The following is a 9,525-nucleotide window of genomic DNA, read 5'->3' as shown; positions in this document are numbered from 1 at the left end:
CAAGCCATGGGAAAAGAAAAATGGATGCCTTGGAAGCAAATGCTACATGGGAATTGGTGCCTTTGCCTAAAGACAAGAATGCAATTGGCTGTAAGTGGGTTTATAAGGTCAAGCACAATGCAGATGGTTGTGTGAACAGATACAAGGCAAGATTAGTTGTTAAGGGCTATGCACAGACATATGGCATTGATTATGAAGAAACATTCAGTCTAGTGCAAGGATGGCAACCATAAGAGCAGTCATTACTATGGCTGCATCAAAGGGATGGTCTTTACATTAGATGGATGTAAAGAATGCCTTCTTGCATGGTGATTTGCAAGAAGAGGTGTTTATGGAGCAGCCACTAGGTTATGTTCATGCTGTTCTCATCCTGAGTTTGCTTGCAAGTTGAAGAGAGCCTTGTATGGCTTGAAGCAAGCACCTAGAGCATGGTCTGACAAGATAGGACAGTATCTTGTCACTATTGGCTTTCAAATTTCCAAGTCAGATTTCTCACTTTATGTGAGAAAAACAGAGAAAGGTATTATGCTGCTTGTCATTTATGTTGATGATTTGATCATCACAGGTGATAGTGATGAAGATATCCTTCAAGTGAAAATGCTATTGAAGCAAAAGTTTGAGATGAAGGATTTGGGAGAGCTGCGTTATTTCTTGGGCATTGAGGTGATTAGATCACCAAGTGGGATACAGCTCTTGCAGAGGCAGTATGGATTGGACATGCTGTCCAAATATGGGATGACAGACTGTAAGCCTATTTGAGTTCCTTTGGAGTAGAATGTGAAGCTGAGTGTAGATGCAGGTGAGCTTTTGGAAGACCCTACTATGTACAGATGCATAGTAGGAAGTTTGATTTATACGACTATTACCAAGCCAAATTTGAGCTATGCTATTGGATTGGTAAGTCAGTTTATGCAGGCTCCAAGGAAACTGCATTTGGATATGGCTAGATGCATACTCATGCATGTAAAGTCCACATTGTAGTATGGACTATTTTATGAGACTGGGGTTCAGATACGGTTGCATGGATACACTGATGCTGATTGGGCTGGTAGTATTTCTGATAGACGATCTACCAGTGGATATGTGTTCTCTTTTGGGAGTGCTGCAGTCACTTGGAGTAGCAAGAAATAGCCTATAGTTGCCTTGTCGAGCACAGAGGCTAAGTATAGGGGTGCAGCAATGGCTGCATGTGAGGCAGCTCGGTTGCATAAGCTACTCTATGATATGCATTAGTCTATAGATGGGCTAGTTATCATTTATTGTGACAACATGATCAGTATACACTTGGCAAATAACCCATTCTATCATGCTAGAACAAAGCACATTGAGGTGCATTATCACTATGTGCAGGAGAAGGTTTTACTAGGTCTTATTGATCTAGTTTATGTCAGCACAGAGGATCAGGTAGCTGACATATTCACGAAGGCATTTGGTGCAGAGAAGCTGCGCAAGTTAAGAGACCTGCTTGGTGTGCAAGAATTGGGATTGAACTCATCAATTTCCACTCGTGATATGCCAGGGTGACAGTTGTGCATTTATATCACTGACTTTTTAGCTGCAGATGCGGTTGGTACACCGCCCACGAATAATAGCTAGATGATAGCTATCCTTATGTACTCTAGTTCATGGCTCAGTTAGTATGCCACCTTAGTTAGTTGAGTTTGGTTTGAGACCCACATCTAGGGTTCTTCTATTTCTTTGTACAAGAGTTCTTTTGGCTTTCACAACTAAGAAGAGGAAAACTGTTTTCAGCCTCCACCTTTGTGTGTATTCCCCCATTGTGTATGTGAGAAAGCTGCAAGTGAGACTCCTTCCCTCTCTCCCACTATCTTTACAACCTCCGCTAATTTGATGCCATCTCTGGAAGCTTGTTGAATGTCCCTTATGGATTTTGGCAAGACTTATAAAATCCATGATCAAGAAGTATGGTGTGTGAGAAAGGTTGGTGCTCCTGCCAAAAATACCACAAGTGCTTAAATAAAATCTTGGGTACCCAAAAAACAATTAGTGTACCATGTGCATTCAAAAGGAGGGGTATTTCAATCCCACTTCCGAAAAAATTTAAGAGGTTTACAATAGAAAGATGGGGTTTTTAATTCAACTTTGTGAAAAAATCCATTAGTTTATAAATAATTAAAAAGGGGTAATTTTATTGTGAAATATCTTTAGTTGAGGGGTTTTCTTAATACCCCTTGAATGCATGAGATACATAGGATTTCTTAGTGGTGTACCCCCTAAGAAAGAAAACTAGCTTCTCACCCAAAATAATGAAATAGGCAATCACAATAGGTATGATCCATCCAATTTGAGATCAAGTTAGGAAAACAAAATTTGAAGCACCATCTCAAGTTTTCCTTACAACAGTGAGCTCCATATGTACACAATGAACCTTCAAGCTACCTAACACATAAATGCCTCTACATCCTCTAGATCAACAAATGTCACATCGACATTGGGCATTGTGTTGGAATCATATTCTCATACCTTCACACTGTTGGGGTTTGTCAATGTCCTGCCTCTCCATAGGCACACTTGTGATCCTATGTGTGTGCTAGAGGGGCAGTTAGGTGTGTTAGGTGGAGCTAGATGCTCCTAGAGGATAGGGGAGAGATTCTAGGATCTTGGTGGCCTTTGGTATGAGGTCATCTATGATGTCAGTTGGATGTAGAGGCAGCCTACATATGGCCCTCATTTCTCTTCATTCAATGAGACAATTCTTCATTTGTGTCCATCTTCTTGTCTCCATTTTGCTCAGCTTGCTCTTTTCAACATGGTATCAGAGCAGTACCAGCCTCCTTGAGCTTGATCCCGCCACCTCATCATCTCCTGTGTTGCAGCTTGTGCTTGTCGTCATCCTTGGGATAACAAGACGATGATGCTGCATCGTCAACCTCTTGGCTCTCTCCTCCAACTCCTCGTTCCTTATCCTGGACGTTCGTTCCCCGAGACTTGAGTAGTTTCTAAAGATCTTGTTACGGAACTTCTACTTAAATGGCCGCCGTCAAGTTTATGTTCTAGCAGAGGAAGCAGCGCTTAAGTATCTTGGGTTCGTCGAAATAACGGTCTATTCTGCCTCAACATATGCAGCAATGGCGTACGAATTTGTGAAAAAGTGCTCAGGCTCTTTGAAGCCTCGTGTCGATGCTGTCGAAAAAAAAGTCAGAAGCGTTGTTGGACCTATATACCACAAGATTGAGGGTATTCCTCACGAGATTCTACTCTTTGCTGGAGTCTTTAGCATGTGCCGTGGAGACCCACATGCCTCAGAAGGTAAAGGAGGTGTCATATACGGTTTTTGGAATCGCCAAGCAAATCCAGACTATTTGATATCTGTGGCTGCGGAATTGCATGAAAGCAGCTTTGTGGAGACGTCTAAGGCTTACTATGCCAGATGCGAGCCACTAGCAGAGGAGTGGCTTTACTCCATGTGGAAGAAGTTTCTGAAGCTCCCATATTTTGTCAAGGTTATACATTGCGTGGCTCCTCCTACTATATTCTGCACCGACAAGTTCAACCACGTTATAGCCGCTTTGAAAGAAAAGCAGCTTCCTTTGATTGGGTTCGTGCCCTCCTTGCCGGTCGAGCGCATCGAAACCATTATTAAGAGAGATGCCTAGTTTTTGGATTGCGTTCTACTATCCATTCGTATTTGTCTTTCTACATTTGTAGATAATGAGTATGTTTTTTGAGCTCCACTTGTATCTCCCCTAGTTGTCAAGGTACTCTGCCTGGACAGTCCTCCAAAATGATTGTAATAAACTGTGAGTTCTTCATCCTCACCTCTGGTCACCTATGATGTAGACCATGTGAGTATGTGTTGTCCCCTTGGTAACTCCTGCAGACTTGTGTTTGTACATGCAGGGGAGATAACCATTAGGGGGGGTTTTGTTTTTTAGTTTTTTTTTTTTGCCCGCATGGTACCTCTTGCAGACATTTTGTTTGTACATGCAAGGGAGATAACCATTGGGGGAATTGTGTTCCCCACTCTGTATACCTTACACCCATGGGAACCCTTGCTAGCTTGAGATCCTAGCAATTGATAGATCCATGACCACCATGAGATGGCATGTGACACCTTGTGCTAGCTGTATCCTTGACATAGCTTGAGGCAGTCCCTTGAGGGGGGATTTGTTGGGATTTGTCAATGTCCTGCCTCTCCATAGGCACACTTGTGATCCTATGTGTGTGCTAGAGGGGCAGTTAGGTGTGTTAGGTGGAGCTAGATGCTCCTAGAGGATAGGGGAGAGATTCTAGGATCTTCGTGGCCTTTGGCATGAGGTCATCTATGATGTCAGTTGGAACTAGAGGTAGCCTACATATGGCCCTCATTTCTCTTCATTCAATGAGACAATTCTTCATTTGTGTCCATCTTCTTGTCTCCATTTTGCTCAGCTTGCTCTTTTCAACACACACATGAATATTCCATTGAGATAGAATGACTCATTTTTATAGTTATGCTAATGAACCAATTCACCATTCATGTCTAGACAAGAGTGCGGCATTCAATATGCTTGCACTCGAGGATGAAGTTAAGTGCAGGGGGGAAATGTAGGAATACTCTCTCAATTCAAGAGTGGTATGGTAGTATCACTACTAGGGTGAATGATCCCTATATTGGTAGAATATGAACTCTCCTTTACTAATTAGGATACGACCCACATGCTTGTGCAACACTCATCTTGGGCCAGAGTATGAAAGGCACTTTTACATACATGACTAATGCAATTTTGACATATATAAACTACAACATGATTGTAGATTTGTGTTTGTTCAGAAATCTACCTCTCTCTGACTCTTTCTCTCTCATAAAGTTATGAAAGACATATTTGTGCACCTAGTATGTAAATATCTACAACACTCCCAAAATATAGAATAAAGGTGGTTCTCATTAAGATACAAGAGTTGAAAGATAGTTAAGTTTTACAATCCCCTCTCTCGTCTTTTAACTTCTGATAGTGCTTTCATTAGGTAAGGAGTAAAAAGTGGAGACATCTCTCAAAAGCTCCTACAATTCACTCTCAAAGCCTTGCCATTTATGTATGATATATACAAGATTTCAATACGTTGATCGAATGTTTTTAATGTGTATGCTACTATACAATGCCATCTCTTAAAGTGTTCACATAGAGATCATGCATAATATATTTGGAAGCACATTTTGGACTACAATTAGTTATTTCAAAGGATATTGAGTGGGATGTCTCAATGACTTCTTTAACTTGACAAAATTACATGGAACCAAAACCCAAATTTCTAATCAAAAACTTAGAACCCTTTCTTGTAGACCTATGTGCTATGGATGGGTAATTACTAGCTTTGAGAATTTCTACAATACTTGCAACCTTCTCATCCATGAAGCTTTATCCCTTTACCCCTAATGTTAGGAAGATGAGAATTGATGAACTTGCCTCAACATCATTTTGGGGGTTTCACCTCAAAAAATTTTAGAATACCACATGCATTCAAAAGGAGGGGTATTTTAACAGAACTTTTGGAAAAAATCTAATAGATTTAAAATAACAAGAGGGGTTTTCCAATTCAATGTTAGAAAAAAATCCGTTAGTTCATAAGTAAAGAGGGGTATCTTTATTGGGGGGAAAATTTTAGTTGAGGGGTTTTTCAAATACCGTTTGTAACGCATGTGATACCTATGGTTTCTTGGGAGTGCACCCCCTGAGAACTTCACCATCCATTTATCCACCATTATCCCACAATTATCCCCTCTGCTCTAGTCTTTTGGGTGTTTCTAACATATCCTAATGCTTTAGATGCATGTATGAGATAATCCAAAGGTGTATGGTCAATGAACCCTCCAATAATAGTAAAGGATAAAGGACTTTGGTATGGACCTTTGTATTGGATTTCTTCTCAGGTTCTCCACCTACATGTCTTGTCCAATTGTTGATCAAACACTCCATGTTAGAATGTCATATAGTGTTTTCTATCCAACAATATGGGTAAGTTGCTCCATCCCTTTGTTTCCCTTTTGTGATATGATACGATCCTAATTAATCAATACCCTCCACATGTGTCTTTGTTTCTTCCAAGCGAACTACATTCTCTTTTGTAGTTTAAAATGTAGGCTCTAGGATTTGTTTGAATGTGGCATTCTTCCCAACAAAGGTGCAAGTTCATTTGCAAACAGATGCACAAATTCACATCTTCCAAGCTTATTTGATGACCCCACTTGCAAGTTATAAATGAAGACTACATCTAGAAAAAGAAAACGAAGTGCAAGCCCTAGGCTATAGCCCAAGATTGCTCTCATGGTTTGTGCTATGCAAGGTTTAACAATAAATTTGTATGTTGGTTCACGTCTTGAAATCTTATCAAATGAATCATCCTAAAAATTGTCAAGAAAGACCACATCCAAAGAAAGAACATGTTAAATTTTAAATGGAGATTTTAGGCTCTATACAAAAGCACACATAGTCATGCAATGATAAAGCCATGCCAAAACACACATAGTCATGCAATGATAAAGTCATGCCAAAACACAAAGAACACACTGACCAAGTTGCACATGATCCAGTGGCATGTGATAATTTAGAAAGAAAAGAGTGATAATTAAAGTACTTGAATCTAGACTTAAAGAAGCCATTGACCATCAAATAGTGATGTAGTGACAAAGCATTTACAAAACACGTACAATGCACTCACAAAGTATTGAAAAAATAGACAAAAAGCACAGTCATGCAAAGCACCAAATTGGGAGTTCAATTTGGACTACATGAAAGAGCACATGGGAGTCCTTTTGAAGCATCATAGGTCAACCTTGCGCACTTCCATCGCAATGGGAAAGGCTAAACCCAGCTGGGCAGACAAAGCTGACTGGATGTTTTTCAAGAAGTAGTATAGGGACCATCCTGAACTGTTCAAGGGTCAGAGGATGGCTATGAGGAGACAGCTGGACTCTGTAGATACTTTGCACTTTGGTGTAGGTAGACAATTGGCATTTGAGGCAACTATGGTAAGTCTACTTCTTCTCATTTAATGTATTGTTCTATTTGTTTTACTACATATTCATGCACTTTATCTAACTCTCGTAAATTGGGCCCACAGCAAGCTACGATAGGTCGCCTTCCCACAAACATAGAGATGAGATGTGGGCTCCACATAGGAACAAAGCCATGGTTTATTGAGCAAGAGGCACTGGGAGCGACGGTCGATTGTGCTAAGTGGCTGCTCACATGGTATAAGTCTACTCCTACTTGTAATCTCACTTTTTAAACTGTTTTATTTTTTAAGTTCCAATCTAATTCTAGATATGTAGCACAATTTTTTGATTAGACATGTAGCACCATGGTTATGGCAATGGCTGATGTCACAAGATCGGATGTGGCTTTCTTCTCAAGACCATTTTAGGGATTGGGGATCCTTGGATATCCTAGTAGTTGCAACAAAAATTGTTGTACATCTATGATGGGTGACAATCCCAATAGTAGAGATAATTGCTTCTAGGAGCCACAAGATAGTTATGTTATACCTTGGCTAGGGGTAGTAGCTTGTAATTGAATGATGTCTTCTATGTAATTATTTAAGGTTTACACAATTTATTATTGATAACTACATTTGATAATATTATCATGTATGAAGAGTATTTATTAAGTGCTTGGATATTAATGTAGTTTGTGGCTTAGATAATGAAGTGTAATTATTCAACCATTAGTTCATGCACCCATTTTTCCACTACTTAATCTATATTCCATTCAATGTGCTGACTGGTTGGTAGTTAATATGTGGTGCTTTGTGACTACTTCATAGTGCTAATGTGAATAGGGAAAGCTGTGTGGGTGCTTTGTGACTACTTTGTGAGTGCTTATTCATGTAGCTTTGTGAGACTCTTATGAGAATGCTTAGTAGTGCTTTGTCAATGCTTTGTGATTGTTATGAGACTACCTGGTAGTGTTTTGTGAGTGCTTGGTACTACTCCATAAGTGCTTTGTCAGTGCTTTGTGACTGTTATGAGATTGCATGGTAGTGCTTTAATGTTGTTTGAGTGCTTTGAAAATCCTTTATGATTTTTACGTGAGTGCTTGGGAGTGCTTTGCACATGTTTGGTAGTTCTTTGTGACAGCTATGTGAGTGATTTATGACTACTCTATTAGTGCTTTGTTAGTAAGATGTGATTGTTATATTGCTATTTGGTAGTTCTTTATGACTACTCTGTAACGCTTTGTGATTATTATGTGTCTACTTCATAGTGTTTTGTGACTATTATGTTACTACTTTATAGTGGTATATTACTACAATTATGTTTCTCATGGTGATTCCTCGTGGGGTTCACCTCTAGAAATTTTAGTGTACCACGTGCATTCAAAAGGAGGGGCATTTTAATCCAACTTTTGAAAAAACATTAAAAGGATTACAATAACAGAAGGGATTTTTTAATTCAATTTTTTTAAAAATTCCGTTAGTTTATAAGTAAAGAGGGGTAGCTTTATTGGGGGGAAAATTTTAGTTGAGGTGTATTTTACTACCCCCCTTAAATGCACATGATAACTAGGATCTCTTAGTAGTGCACCCCCCAAGGGTGATTCTTTAATACCTCATGGTAATAAAAAACATCTCTAGAAAATGAAAGAATGTTTTCATAGCCATGTAACTATTGCATTCTAATTTACAAAACCAACACATGCAAATGCACAAACACCCAAATTGTTTCTTTGCATATCTACAAAAACTATATATACAAGCATATAGACCAACTTCCACCATTGTCCAACATATGGAAACAAATAAACATTCCTAGGAGATGAATGCAAGGTAGGCAAATGAATTTAATAAAATGTAGTTTAAATATTATCAGGCATAGTAACAATAGATTACCTCAAACTCCTCACGTGAAAGCAACTATAATTTCCTCTCTCCCTTAGTGGCTTTCAGTGGAAACTCTTCTAAACTTACAATATGGGAGTTAACAAGAAATCAAGTTGGGCATCAAGGATCTTAGATCTTTGTTTGAAATAGGAAGACTCTAGCCTTCAGTTGGGAGGTTGCTCTATCTAGCCAAACCTAATTCCTAGTAAGCTCTAAACCTTGAACTAACCTCTTGTAATTTAGCATAAAACAATGCTAGACGAAGAGTGTTTCATGCACCTTATCATCTAAAATAATAAGGAAAATATCTTCTTCCCCTTGGCTCCACTAATGGACATATGTCACGTGCAAAAAAATTATAACCTGGCTAGATTACCAATGCATGGGATAATTCTCTCTCTCTCTCTCTCTCTCTCTCTCTCTCTCTCTCTCTCTCTCTCTCTCCCTCCCTTCCTCTCTCTCCCTCTCTCTCCCTCTCTCTCTCTCTCTCTCTCATGTCCCTCGCTTGGTGCCTCGCTGCTCTCCTCACGTGACTTAAACATGTATCCACTCTTTTTCGAGGGAAACTACACCCTCTACCCAGGTGCTATTCCAACCATGTACAAGCTAAAACAATCATTCTTATGCTCTACTTTGTGTTCTTCCTACCCATATCACTGCCATAACTAGAGAGACTCAAATTAGTACAACATAGTTGCAAATTGC

General features: G+C 39.5%; 1 pseudogene; it reads left to right on the top strand.

The window, feature by feature from the left end:
- The first annotated feature begins 403 nt into the window (after nucleotides 1–403).
- Nucleotides 404–3,668, top strand: LOC147881467 (small rubber particle protein-like; annotated as a pseudogene).
- Nucleotides 3,669–9,525: the final 5,857 nt, after the last annotated feature.

Source organism: Dipteris shenzhenensis, chromosome 31, assembly GCF_047967505.1.
Source record: "Dipteris shenzhenensis isolate YYH24624 ecotype China chromosome 31, Dip_SZ_1.0, whole genome shotgun sequence".
Classification (NCBI taxonomy): Eukaryota; Viridiplantae; Streptophyta; class Polypodiopsida; order Gleicheniales; family Dipteridaceae; genus Dipteris; species Dipteris shenzhenensis.
The sequence above is the reverse complement of the archived record's forward strand: the minus strand, read 5'-3'. Positions and strand labels throughout refer to the sequence as shown.